Raw genomic sequence first — 15,279 nt, forward strand, 5'->3', positions numbered from 1 at the left:
CATTATATATCACTAAACATAAACTTCAGATACCAGTCAGCAATCGCAGGCAGTTTGTGTCAAATTAAAACATTTCCTTTTTATATAAAATAACTTGAAAAATGTGTCATGGCTTTGGTGTCAAAAAAATAAATTTCATATTTTTGGTAAGGTTGCATTATACTTGCCAGCGATCTCCAGGAGATCGCGTCAAATACATTTTATATTAATAAACATTAACTTCAGATACCAGTCAGCAATCGCAGGTAGTTTGTGTCAAATTAAAACATTTTCTTTTTATATAAAATAACTTGAAAAGTGTGTCAGAGCTTTGGTGTCAAAAAAATACATTTCATATTTTTGGTAAGGTTGCATTATACTTGCCAGCGATCTCCAGGCGTTCGCGTCAAATACATTATATATTAATAAACATTAACTTCAGATACCAGTCAGCAATCGTAGGCAGTTTGTGTCAAATTAAAACATTTTCTTTTTATATAAAATAATTTAAAAAGTATGTGATGGCTTTGGTGTCAAAAAAATACATTTCATATTTTTGGTAAGGTTGAATTATACTTGCCAGCGATCTCCAGGAGTTCGCGTCAAATACATTATATATTCAATAAACATTAACTTCAGATACCAGTCAGCAATCGCAGGCAGTTTGTGTCAAATTAAAACATTTTCTTTTTATATAAAATAACTTGAAAAGTATGTCATGGCTTTGGTGTCAAAAAAATAAATTTCATATTTTTGGTAAGGTTGCATTATACTTGCCAGCGATCTCCAGGAGTTCGCGTCAAATACATTATATATTAATAAACATTAACTTCAGATACCAGTCAGCAATCGCAGGCAGTTTGTGTCAAATTAAAACATTTCCTTTTTATATAAAATAACTTGAAAAATGTGTCATGGCTTTGGTGTCAAAAAAATAAATTTCATATTTTTGGTAAGGTTGAATTATACTTGCCAGCGATCTCCAGGAGTTCGCGTCAAATACATTATATATTAATAAACATTAACTTCAGATACCAGTCAGCAATCGCAGGCAGTTTGTGTCAAATTAAAACATTTTTTTTTATATATAAAATAACTTGAAAAGTGTGTCATGGCTTTGGTGTCAAAAAAATACATTTCATATTTTTGGTAAGGTTGAATTATACTTGCCAGCGATCTCCAGGAGTTCGCGTCAAATACATTATATATTAATAAACATTAACTTCAGATACCAGTCAGCAATCGTAGGCAGTTTGTGTCAAATTAAAACATTTTCTTTTTATATAAAATAATTTAAAAAGTGTGTGATGGCTTTGGTGTCAAAAAAATACATTTCATATTTTTGGTAAGGTTGAATTATACTTGCCAGCGATCTCCAGGAGTTCGCGTCAAATACATTATATATCAATAAACATTAACTTCAGATACCAGTCAGCAATCGCAGGCAGTTTGTGTCAAATTAAAACATTTTATATATATATATATATATAAAATAACTTGAAAAGCGTGTCAGGGCTTTGGTGTCAAAAAAATCAGTTTCATATTTTTGGTAAGGTTCCATTATACTTGCTAGCGATCTCCAGGAGATCGCGTCAAATACATTTTATATTAAGGTAGCTATAGACCACACCCGATCTGTTACTGGCAGTTCCATACTGCCACCTGCTGGCACATTTGTGTAACTTAGAGAACTTTGTACGTATAGTCTTAGAGTTTGCACTAACTGGGGCCCATTATGTAATAATTCTCAGCACATAGAGACCCTTTCACCTAGATATCATGCTATAGAGACTGTGTCTGTTCCCCGAGCTAGACAATACAAAAGACGTCCAAACCAATTTAAGAGTAACAATCTAATCAACGTTCAACAAATAAAAAATGTACATAATACAGAGAAACAAATGATAAAACTTGGCCTTTTGAATATCAGGTTCCTCTCTACAAAAACGCTTTTTGTAAATGATATGATCATTGATCATAACCTAGATGTGCTATGTTTGACAGAAACCTGACTAAAACCAGATGATTACATTATCTTAAAGGAGTCTACCCCTCATGATTACTGTTATAAACATGAGCCAAGTCTAAAAGGTAAAGGGGGAGGTGTTTCTACAATTTATAGCAATATTTTCAGTGTTTCTCAGAGAGCGGCCTTCAAGTATAACTCGTTTGAAGTAATGGTGCTTCATGTAACATTATCCAGAGAAACAAGTGTTAATGATAAATCCCCCATGACGTTTGTACTTGCTACTGTATACAGGCCACCAGGGCACCGTACAGATTTTCTTAAAGAATTCGCTGACTTTATATCTGAGCTGGTGTTAGCTACAGATAAGGTCTTAATAGTAGGTGACATTAACATCCATGTCGATAATGAAATCGATGCACTGGGAGCAGCATTTACAGACATTTTAAATTCTGTTGGAGTTAGACAACACGTGTCAGGTCCCACTCATTGTCGAAATCATACTCTAGACTTAATACTGTCACATGGAATTGATGTTAATGCCGTTGAGATTCTGCAGCAAAGTGATGATATCTCTGATCATTATCTAGTGTCGTGTATACTCCAATAAATAAAACTGTAAATTCAACTCCTTATTACAAGTATGGTAGAACCATCACTTTTACTACAAAAGATTGCTTTCTGAGTAATCTTCCTGACTTATCTGAATTCCTCAGCATGTCCAATAGCTCAGAAAAACTTGATGATGTAACAGAAACTATAGACTCTCTCTTTTCCAGGACTCTAGATACAGTCGCTCCTCTGCGCTTAAGAAAGATTAAAGAAAACAGTCTGACCCTGTGGTATAATAAGCACACTCGTGCCCTAAAGAGAGCAGCCCGGAAAATGGAGCGCAGCTGGAATAAAAAAAAATTAGAGGTTTTTCGTACTGCTTGGCGTGAATATACCCTATCGTATAGAAAAGCATTAAAATCGGCAAGATCTGATTACTTTTCGATTCGTTTAGAAGAACACAAACATAACCCTAGGTATTTATTCAATACAGTGGCTAAGTTAACAAAAAATAAAGAACCAACAGGCACTGACTATGCCCATCAGCATAGCTGTAATGACTTTATGAACTACTTTACTTCCAAGATCAATACTATTAGAGACAAAATTGTCACCATGCAGCCGTCAATTACAGTATTGCATCAGATAGTGTCCTATAGATCTCCTGGGGAACAATTCCACTCATTCTCTACTATAGGTCAGGATGAATTGTATAAACTTGTTAAAGCATCTAAACCAACAACTTGTATGCTAGACCCTATTCCATCTAGGCTCCTAAAAGACTTGCTTCCAGATCTCATAGGTCCTCTGCTAAATATTATTAATTTATCACTGTCATTAGGATATGTCCCCAAAACCTTCAAACTGGCTGCTATTAAGCCTCTCATTAAAAAACCACAACTTGACCCCAACGGATTAATTAATTACAGACCTATCTCAAATCTCACATTTCTGTCAAAGATATTAGAAAAGGTTGTATCCTCACAATTATCTTCCTTCCTACAGAAAAATAATATCTGTGAGGATTTCCAGTCAGGTTTTAGACCGTACCATAGTACTGAGACTGCTCTTATTAGAGTTACAAATGATCTGCTCTTATCATCCGATCGTGGTTGTATCTCTCTGTTAGTGCTACTGGATCTTAGTGCTGCGTTCGATACGGTTGACCACAACATTCTCTTGAACAGACTTGAAAATTATGTTGGCATTAGTGGTAGTGCATTGGCATGGTTCAAATCGTAGTAGTATCGTAGTATCAGTATGGAGTACCACAAGGCTCAGTGCTAGGGCCATTACTTTTTACGCTTTACATGTTACCCTTGGGTGATATCATCAGGAAATATGGTGTTAGCTTTCACTGTTATGCTGATGATACTCAGCTCTATATTTCTTCGCGGCCCGGCGAAACATACCAATTTGATAAACTAACTGATTGTGTAGTTGAGTTAAAAAATTGGATGACAAGTAATTTCTTACTGCTAAATTCTGAGAAAACAGAGGTGTTAATTATTGGACCTTAAACCTCAGCGTGTAATAACCTAAAACACTGTCTAATACTTGATGGCTGCTCTGTCAATTCTTCGTCATGAGTTAGGAACCTAGGTGTGCTATTTGATGGCAATCTTTCCTTTGAAAACCACATCTCTAGTATTTGCAAAACTGCATTTTTCCATCTCAAAATATATATCTAAATTACGACCTATGCTATCAATGTCAAATGCTGAAACATTAATTTATGCGTTTATGACCTCAAGATTAGATTATTGTAATGCTTTATTGGGTGGTTGTTCTGCTCGCTTAATAAACAAACTCCAGCTGGTCCAAAATGCAGCAGCTAGAGTTCTTACTAGAACCAGAAAGTATGATCATATTAGCCCGGTTCTGTCAACACTGCACTGGCTCCCTATTAAACATCATATAGATTTTAAAAATCTTGCTAATTACTTATAAAGCCCTGAATGGTTTAGCTCCTCAGTACCTGAGGGAGCTCTTATCGCATTATAGTCTTTCACGTCCGCTGCGTTCTCAAAACTCTGGCAATTTGATAATACCTAGAATATCCAAATCAACCGCGGGGGCAGATCATTTTCTTATTTAGCACCCAAACTTTGGAACAGTCTACCCAACACTGTTCGGGACGCAGACACACTCTGTCAGTTTAAATCTAGATTAATGACCCATCTCTTTAACCTTGCTTACACATAACACATTAACACATTTCTATAATTCAAAACTGTTAAAGGATTGTTAGGCTGCACTAATTAGGTCAACCGGAACCGGGAACACTTCCCATAACACCCGATGTACTCAGTGCATCGTCAGAAGAATGGCATCTACGCTAATATTAGTCTGTTTCTTTCTTATTCCGAGGTCACCTTAACCACCAGATTCAGTCCGTATCCAGATCAGATGGTCATTGCAGTCTTCCGGATCCAGTCCGTACCCAGCCCAGACGGTGGATCAGCACCTAGAGACGACCTCTACAGCACTGAATGTCAGCGGAGACCACATCGACTAGATGAGCCCCAGAGACGGATCCCCAGTGAAGACCTCGTCACCTAGACGGCTGTCGGCACAAGACCACGGGACCTGGTGAGTCCTCTGTGTCTGGCCAGAGGAGAACTGGCCCCCCCGACTGAGCCTGGTTTCTCCCAAGGTTTTTTTTCTCCATTTGTCACCGATGGAGTTTTGGTTCCTTGCCGCTGTCGCCTCTGGCTTGCTTAGTTGGGGACACTTTATCTTCACTTTATCGTCACACAATATTGTATTTTATTTTGTTGTATTTGATTAACTACCTTTACCTGAAAATTGAGTGTTTACTGTTGCCCTTTGCATTGTTGATGTACTATTTCCTATTTAATACTGTACAGCCACCTTGTCAATTCTGTATTGTTAAAGGCGGTATATAAATAAAGGTGATTTGATTTTGATTTGATTTAAAATAACTGTTTTCTATTTGAATAGATTTTAAAAATGTAATTTATTCCTGTGTTCAAAGCTGAATTTTCAGCATCATTACTCCAGTCTTCAGTTTCACATGACCCTTCAGAAAACACTCTAATATGATGTTGTTGATTTATTGATTAAGTCATATCTATTATGTAATAAATCCGTTCAGAAATAATTAACACAAAATATGTAAGAACTGTATGTAGTCTGTATTCATTATTCATTTAATTAAAATTATTAAAATAAAAATATGAAAATACACACACTTACGAAATAAGACTGAATTAACATTTAAAAAAAAATCTAGTTTCCAAAGTTGGACATCCCTTTTTATGATTTTTTAAGGGTGTAACATTTAGACGCTTTAGCATGTCCCTATCAATATTCAGCGACTACTAAATAGTCTCTAGCAATAATTTTGATCACCAATGCCAAAATCAAACCTACGCCCTTGATTTACTTGCTCATGTATGTAATTTATTCTGTATTCTACTCATTTGTTATCACTTGATCCAAACACTCATTTTTGTTGTGTTTCTCTTCACTGTCCTGTAGGTGTCGCTGTGATGTCTGTGTTCTGAATTATGTGCCAATATGTGCTCCTCAACTGCTCCTCCTAGTCCTCTCTCATACATAAAAGAAACGCATAAAGGAGCAGGTATGAAGACAGACCTGATAATCAGTGTCTTTCATTCTCTGTTGTGCATTGAAATGCTGTGTGATGATGTTTATGTATTTAGAAACTTCATATTTAATTATACATGCATGTTGTTTTTTTTGTGCATTTCTCATTCATATGTTGCAAAACTTTGAAAACCTTCGTTTATTGCTTTTTGAACTAACTGGGTTTTCAAAATGACTTGACATATTCACATTCTTTGCTTTAAAATCAACTTTGCAGCCAGAGTTAATCTAGCACAAAAGCTTTACAACAGCAACAAAAGACACTGATTCCATTAAGTCCGCAAACTCTCCAGTTAAATCCATGCGTAACTCGATCCCTCGAGCCTATCTCCTCCTCCTCCTCTCTTGAAGTCGAGCCAAGACTGTCCTTCACATGGGATCCTTAGACACTCCCTCTCCCAGAGACCCTCATCCCACTGCGGGCAGGAAAAACACATCGCTCTAGGGGGCTCAACTTGAAACCCTATTGTAAACATGTGACGTCGAAACAGGGTTATGCATGCCAATGTAAAGCAAAATGATCTGATCTTAATAAGCTCTTACAAAACTAACTTGATAAAATGAAACCGTTTGAACATACAGTATTTTTGTGGGTTGGTAATGGTTGTTATTGAATGCTCATTAAGTCTAAAAAAAATTTTAAACAGTATCTTGTGAAATATTGTGGAAGTGGAAATGTACTTAAAGTAATTTTGTAATTTTGTACTTAATATACTAAAAGTTTCTTTAGTACTTCTTGAGATAAAGTTAAGATCATCTAAGTGTACTCGACTGTGCTATTTTGGGACACCATGAATGTGAACTAAAATTTGCTTTTAACATACTTTCTCTGTGTTTGACAAATGTATGTAAATACCACTTGTAGTACACTCTCAACCATCACTCAAGTGTACTACAAGTGGTATTTAAATACATTTGTCAAACACAGAGATAGTATGTTAAAAGCAAATTTTAGTTCATATTCACTGTCTCAAAATACACTTAGATGTTCTTAGGTTTATCTCCAGAAGTATACGATATTAAGTACAAAATTAGTGCGTTAAAAAAAAAAGAACACTTTAAGTACATTGTGGAAGTGCCCTTTTTTTTTTTTTTTTAACCTGGGAATGAACCCTCATTGAGTGACCGATTTATAGATTTATTGATCAATAAGTTGTCATATTTAATATGCAATAAATCATCATTTCAGAAATGATAAACACAAGATATGTAAAAAATAATAATAATAATAATATAATATAAATAATAAATAATAAAAAAATACCGAAAAAATAGTAAAACAGATTAAGTGTCTGAATTTTTTTTTATATGAAAATATTATTTTATTGCAATTTTGTTTGTTGTCGTACTATATTTTGTATTTAGATATTTAGATTGTTTTCTTTTATGTTCACCAAAGCAGCATTTATTTGATTAAAAGTACAGTAAAACAGTAATATTTTGAAATATTATTACCATTTAAAATAACTGTTTTCTATTTGAATAGATTTTAAAATGTAATTTATTCCTGTGTTCAAAGCTGAATTTTCAGCATCATTACCCCAGTCTTCAGTTTCACGTGACCCTTCAGAAATCACTCTAATATGCTGTTGATTTGTTGATTTATTGATTAATAAGTTGTCATATTTATTATGTAATAAATCAGAAAAGATAAACACAAAATATGTAAGAACTGTTAGTCTGTATTCATTATTCATTTAATTAAAAATTAATAAATAAAAATATGAAAAAACAGATTAAAGAAAAATGGTAAACCAGGCTGAGTAAATGTTTGAATATTTTTAATATGAAAAAATATTATTTCTATTATTTAAATATTATTTTTTATTATTATAGCAATTTTGTTTGTTTTTGTCTTTTATGCTCACCAAAGCAGCATTTATTTGATTAAAAATACAGTAAAAACAGTAATACTTAGAAATAGTACTACTGTTTAAAATGACTGTTTTCCATTTGAGTATGTTTAAAAATATAATTTATTTTTGTGATCAAAGCTGATTTTTTTTTTTTAGCATCATTACTCCAGTCTTTAGTATCACATGATCCTTCAGAAATCATTTTGATATTCTGGTTTGCTGCTAAAGAAACATTTCTGGTTATTATCAATGTTGAAAACAGTTCATGCTTCATAAACTGTGACACATCTTATTTTTCGGGATCATTTAATGAATAGAAAGTTCAAAGAACAGTGTTTATTTAAAATAGTAATATTTGTAACATTATAAATGTCTTTACTGTCACTTTTAATCAGTTTAATGCATCCGTGCTCAAACCTTGTCTTAGACATTTCTCCTAAAATTCAGGAGAAATAAAATAATAATTAGTGGCTAACTGTCATACAGCAAGAGTATAGAACTATAAAACTGAATAATTTAGTCAATTTGATGAGAGTTCATAGTGAGATCTCTGACTTTTGATTACAGACCTGATAGTTTAAGAAAAACAAGAGATTACTGGGCTCTAAATAGGAAAGACTTAAGCAAACGTTTCCGTTTTATCTAATTTCCATATAGGAGAAACATTTGAGCAATCTTATTTGTGATTTTTTTTTCCTTGCAGGTCGATTTTTAAGAGCATTTGAAGTATCCAAATACTTTTTGATTCCGTCGTTCATGCAGATGGATGGAATTTTTCTGCACTCCGTTTGGCTCCAGTCAACTTTTAAAGCAGGACACTCCGTCTCCACGGCGACCAGGCGTCCAATCGCTCGTCCAGCTGCAGATTAGTTCAGCAGTAGGGGGTTTGGAGGAGGAGAAAGACTCCGATGGGAAAGAGGAGAGGGAGGGGGGGGGGGGGGGGTCCTGGCTTCAGGAGGGAGGGGTGGGAAAGGAGAATGAGAGTGGAGGAAGGCAGAAACACTGGAGAGAGATAAAGTTGCCTGCAGCTGGAGTTTGCTATCAGAGCGACTGCTGCTTTTCTGCTGCTCGCAGGCCGTTTGCAGGATACACAGGGCTGGGAAAAAAGAGGATTTAATCAGCCAAAGAGCGTGCTAAAGAAGGAAAAAAGAGGAAAGAGGGGAGAAGAAGGGAATAGCTGCTCAGATCATGAGAGTGGATGCCGTCTTCCCTGGGGTCAGATTTCACAAAATGAGAGACCACTGCACGACTGCAGGGCGCAAGCAACAGAGCAAGGTATGTTTGTGTGTGTGTGTAGGTTTGCTTAGCTGTACTTTGGGAACAAAATTGCATCTGACAAAACCAAAATTACATTTGTCAAAACCTTCCTCAGTGGTTAAAATGATGTTTACAAATTGTTTTTTTTTTTTTATTCTAAACATAAAAAGGTCAATAAAATAAATTAATTAAAAATACAAAAATACAATTTTTTTTAAATATCAAATTAAAACACACAAAAAAAACCTTTATAGGCATAGTCTGTAGTTATTGCATGACAAAGACCAACATTAAAATCCAACATTATGTTTGATGTTTGACAAAACCTCCTTCAATGCTAAAAATGATTCAAAAACAGTAAATGTTTATTCTAAAAATAAAACAGATTAATAAAAACAAACACAATAATATATAATAGATATAATATATTGTTTAATAAATTACATATATATGTATATGTATATATATATATTTAAATATATATTTAAATATTCTAAAATTAAAGCAAATTAAAAAGTTTTTAGGGGAAGTCTGTAGTTATTGTGTGACAACCAAAATAATATTTGATAATACCTCATTCTATGGTAAAATGGTTTAAAAATGGAGTAAGTTCATTTTTTTTTTTTTGTTTTTTTTTTTTTTTTTTTTTTTAATTCTAAAAATAAAAAAAGATTAATAAAGCAAATACACTAAAGCTATTTTTATATTCTAAAATTAAAACTATATATATATATATATATATATATTTACAAAATTATATATATTTTAAGTAATAAGTATTTGTATGTGATTCAAAAAATAAATTATACTATAAATACTATATATAAATACTATATATATATATATAGTAATTATATATATATATAATATTAAATATATATGTATAATATAAGTTTATTGAATTATTGTTTAAAAGGCTAAGTAAACATGTATGTGTGTGTTTAGTGTGCATTGTTCGCATTGTTTTGAAGTTTTAAGTGCAAAGTAGTAACAAGCTAAATAAGCTGGTTTGTGAAGTGATTGTAGTTTGTGCTGGTTTGCTGTTCAAAGACTGAAAGTTAAACTAGTAGTGAGAAATGTGTGTTAATTGCTGCACTCCTGACTAAGAAGCAAGAGAGCGCATAGATAGAGCGTAATTAAATAAGTGCTGCAAGTGATTTGAGCCTAGAGAACAATAGCTCTGCTTCTCTGGACAGCTGAAAGTAGAGAGACGTATAAACAATCATTTTAGCTGAGCTGTATAAGAAAAACCCAAATGTGTTTGACGTTTTAATAACAGCCAGAGTGAGAGTTTTGGTGTCGTCTCAAGGCATGACTTCATAATTCATAAACTATGTCAACGCCAAAAGAACTGAGAGTGTCGGACCTCTGGATCAATTTTAAGTCATTTCATGTCTATATTTGGTATTTTTCAGCAGAGAACATATTGTGAGTGGGATATTCCCATTTTTGTTGGCTCATGTAGTGACTCACTCTCATGCTTTTATTTGTAACTGCTGTTTAGGACTAAAATGTTTTTGTTTTCGCAACAAGGGATAAGAAATACCCATAATCCCATAGTCTTTCCAATATGACACATCAGAAGCAAGCTTCAGTTCCAGTTAGGTTGTCAGACTGCAAACGTACAAAGACATATTGAGGCCTAGAAAGAATCATCTTACTTTTTTTAATATGGTTTTAGGCAGATTTTGGTTGTGATTAAATGTACTACTCTCTCTATGGCTAAAACTACATGCAGTTTGACATTAAAAATGGATTTACAAATTATTAACAGAGATTTCTTCCTCATATTTCATGAATGAAGCCCAGTCTCAGAAACTTTGCTGCTACTCAGAACTTGGCTATCAGTTCTGAGTAATTGCCAGAGCCGAGTGTGCGTGTAGCAAAGGATTTTGGGTAGGAGCCTTTGAATGCAGGCCTGTTTGATAGGGTGAGTTGTTTGGCTCTGGTCTGTGACTAATGGCTCACTCTAAATGACTCTAATAAATAGTCACAAGGTCAAAGGATGAGTTCAGGGAAGAAAGACTGCAATTGAGTGAGCCAACAGGAGGACATTCTTCCATCCGCTTTGTTTATTGGAAACTTTTGGAACTGAATGCAGAACTCATTTTTTTAGTGGTGTTTACCTGTACAAAATACTTCTGTATTGTTCTGAGTTGTTTGAAGCATGTTGCTAGGGTGTTCTGGGTGGTTGCTAGGCTGTTGCTATGGGGTTGATAGGACGACGCTCAGTGGTTGCTCAGCTTTTGCTTTGGTGTTCTGAATGTTTGTTAGAGCATTGCTAGGTGGATGCTAGGTTGTTCTGGGTGGTTGATAGGGTGTTGCTATGGTGATCTGAGTGGGTGCTAGGGTGTTCTGGTTGCTAAGCGGTTGTTTAAAGGCCTAAGTAAAAAGCGTCCATCCTCAAGTGTTTTTAGCTGGTTGTTAAACAGTTGCTAAGGTGTTCTGAATGGTTGCTAGGGCATTGTTAGTTGGATTGCAGGGTGTTCTGGATGGTTACTAGTGTGATCTAGGTGGTTGCTAGGGTGTTCTGGTTGCTAAGTGGTTCTTTAATGACATAAGTAAAAAGCATCCAGGTTGAAGTGGATTTGAATGTGTTGCTATACAGTTGCTAAGGTGTTCTGAATGGTTGCTAGGGCGTTGCTAGGTGGATGCTAGGCTGTTCTGGGTGGTTGCTATGGTGATTTGGGTGGTTACTAGGGTGTTACTGTTACAATTTTTTTTTAATGGCCTAAGTAAAAAGCTTCCATCCTCAAGTGGTTTTTAGCTTTCTAAACAGTTGCTAAGGTGTTTTTAATGGTTACTAGGGTGATCTAGGTGGTTGCTAGGGTGTTCTGGTTGCTAAGTGGTTGTTTAAAGGCCTAAGTAAAAAGCTTCCATCCTCAAGTGGACATTAGTGTGTTGCTATACAATTGCTAAGTTGTTCTGAGTGGTTGCTAGGTCGCTGCCAGGTGGATGCTAAGGTGTAATGGGTGGTTGCTAGGGTGTTTCTATGGTGATCTGGGTGGTTACTAGGCTGTCCATGTTGCTAAGTGGTTGTTTAATGGTCTAATTAAAAAGCTTCCGCCCTTGAGTGGTTTTTAGAATGTTGCAATACAGTGTTCTGAATGGTTGCTAGGGTGTTTCCATGTCGATCTGGGTGGTTGTTAGGGTATTCTTTTTGCTTAGTGGATGTTTAATGGCCTAAGTAAAAAGCACCCATCCTCAAGTGGTTTTTAGCGTTTTGCTGTACAGTTGCTAAGGTGTTCTGAATGGTTGCTGTGGCGTTGACTTTGTGTGTTTTTGTTGGTGAGTAAGTGAGCTTCACATTTTGAAGCTGACAGTCTTTGTGTGTGATTTCCTGTGACATGTGGTAACAGACATCTGTCTCTATTGTACTGTGTTTGCAGAAGCGTCATACACATGTAAATGCATCCTCCGACAGGCCAGATGCTTCATTCTAAGCATGATGTCTTTCTGTCAGTAAAACCCTACTAGCTTACAGTGCAGTATTCAGGAATGTTTCCTTACTGCCGTAATGACCTGAGCTCCGCTGAACGGCCGCTGACTGTCTCCACGGCAACAGCTGTAGAATGCACCCTGCGGTGCGTGTGAGGGAATTCTGGCTGCTCAGGATTCCGTGAGCTCCGGGGCTTTGTGTTGGAGTTTAAGGGAACGGACCACAGATGCTGTGATTACTGACCTCCACCTCTTCTCCTCCTTCCCGTCTTTCTCCTCTGTAACCCTCCTTCTTTTATAACTCTTTGAGATTCCAGCCCCCACTCCTTAAGGAGCCGTGCCTGCAAGCTGTCGCTCCGATGCCATCTCCGTCAAGGTTCACTGGTTTTTGTAGCACTCAAGAAGAGAAAGACAGAGCAGACTTCAAGGTTGTAACCGCTAGATGAAGGGTTTAAGGAGCTTTTCCAGTAAACTGTTTAACCAAATGCACCAAAGTTGGAAGGTAGAGTTCACCTAAAATGCAAGTTATGTAATTGTTTACTCATCCTAATGTCATTCCAAGTTTTTAAGAATATTACAGTGACCACATTCTGCCAAAGATAGTCCATTATATTCCAAGCCTTCTGAAGTGCTAACTTTGTGTGAGGAACAGGCCAAGTTGTTATCCATCACAGGTCTCAAATCTCACTTCCTTATGTTGCTGTAATGCCAACAAATGCAACAACCAATGGCATTTAAACCTGGTGCAACACTTCATGCAAAATATTCAAATGTGAGAAATAACATCCTAGTAAACATTCTGTATAATATCTTCTTTCGTTTTGACAGAAGAAAAGAAATTGGCTTGGAATGACTTGAGTAACTTTGTTCAGAGGACAATCATAAAAAGAGGAAACTGACTCAAAAGATGTATTTCACTTCATCCATCAATCATTAGAAAGATCAATTGCCATTCCTCAGTGAACTTTGTCTTTATGTTTTAACCTACAGATTAGGACGTGATTTGTGCAAAGATAAGGGACATGATGTGGAAGTGAGGAGACGACAGGAAGGAACAAGAAGGAAATAAAAAAGAGAATGTGGGTGAGGCTGAGTAAAACAATCCATTCTTCCCCATCTGGAACGTGGGATGTTTCTTCTTCCTCTCCTAGCGTGGGTGGTTTAAAATACCTCTTTACCTTCTAAAACACATTAATACCGCCTTTCTTCCTTCTCGCTCACTCTTTCGCTGCTTTGCACACATCGAATCTGCAACCAATTACAGCTCTTTGGAATCAGAAAACCATCCAAGATGTGCAGCCTAAAGGTCCTTTCATATGACTCGCGTCAACGTTCGCCAATTCATTGAACTCTCGGAGTGAAGTGGCAAGCTCTTTGTTATTGGTCAAAGAAAGTCTTTCAACTTTGTACCCTCTTTGCTTATTAGCTTTTAAAAAGGGAGGAGAAAATGCTCTTGTTGAAGTCAAAGCAATCTGTCCAATCAGACATCAGAAATTTGACAGATGCCAACATTGACAGGTTGTGTAACTTTCCTTCATTCTTAAAAATAATGAACAAGGAAAGAACTTGAGGCCAAGTACAGTGTCCCATACTCAGAATTTGTGCTCTGATTTCACCCATCCAAGTGCACATACACAGCAGTGAGAAGTGAACAAATGCACACACCAGATCAGTGGCAGCCATTTTTGCATTTTTGCCCAGGGAACAGTTAGGGGTTCAGTGCCTTGCTCAAAGGTCTTGAGGGTGGAAGAAAGTGCTGTAGAGTGCCCCCCCCAACCCCCCCCACCCCCCCGCCCCCCCCGGCCCCCCCGCCCCTTGGGTTACAATTCTGACTCTCTAACCATTAGGCTATGACTGCCCTTAACTACTCAAAGACCCAGACTTACGGATCCAGTATTGGGTGGCTACTTGATGTCTAATATAAAATGTGGCTCCTAATGGAGCACCAGTTGAGATCCTCTTCTGCTGAGAAACAAATGAAACTAATGGCTTGTAATTACTAGGATGTGAGTATGTTAAGACCTCAATCCAACCTGTTTGGCACACCAGACATGCCATGTTCGCTCTTAAATGGAAGGGTATCATTAAGTAATTTCTTTTATATTCAGCACGACTGACATGTTTTCCTTCACTCATTGCCTGAGCATCAAAGCTCTTTTTACCTGTCAGAGGTGTTTCAGGTAATGTGAGTTACACAATTTGTCCGTCTGAGCAGGTGGAGACACACCTGGCCGAGATTTCGCACAATGCTTTAGTTGTTACAGTGGCGCTCAAACACACTGCCTGGTATGTACGTGCACAACCTTGATAACTAATCCTGTATCAGGTTCTCACTTCAGAAGAATACCCTTTCTGCAAATATGAGGAAAAGCATCTTGTTTGAGTCCTTAGAATAGCAGTATCATGTCTAGACGGCGCCTTTGTTGTGCAGAAAGTCCTGGGCGATTCGCATGCAAGTTCTTATATTGTTTTTATGTGGAGACCTGCAGCAACCCTGACTCTGGTCATAAGCTTGAAGTGAATCTCAATAGTTTCACAGTGAGCTTTACCTTCTAGACATGATTAATTTCAGGACCTTGAAGAGGGTAAGATGTTTGT

General features: G+C 36.3%; 1 protein-coding gene across 1 annotated transcript in view; it reads left to right on the forward strand.

Annotated features, from left to right (window-relative positions):
- The first annotated feature begins 8,997 nt into the window (after positions 1–8,997).
- Positions 8,998–15,279, forward strand: part of si:dkey-82f1.1 (DENN domain-containing protein 2A) — a 46,057-nt gene continuing 39,775 nt past the window's right edge. Inside the window, exon 1 of the mRNA XM_051099369.1 lies at positions 8,998–9,261. The gene's annotated coding sequence lies outside the window, so the exon portion shown is untranslated. The remainder of the gene's footprint in view (positions 9,262–15,279) is intronic.

The sequence above is a fragment of the Labeo rohita genome, chromosome 25 (assembly GCF_022985175.1).
Source record: "Labeo rohita strain BAU-BD-2019 chromosome 25, IGBB_LRoh.1.0, whole genome shotgun sequence".
In the NCBI taxonomy this organism is placed as follows: domain Eukaryota; kingdom Metazoa; phylum Chordata; class Actinopteri; order Cypriniformes; family Cyprinidae; genus Labeo; species Labeo rohita.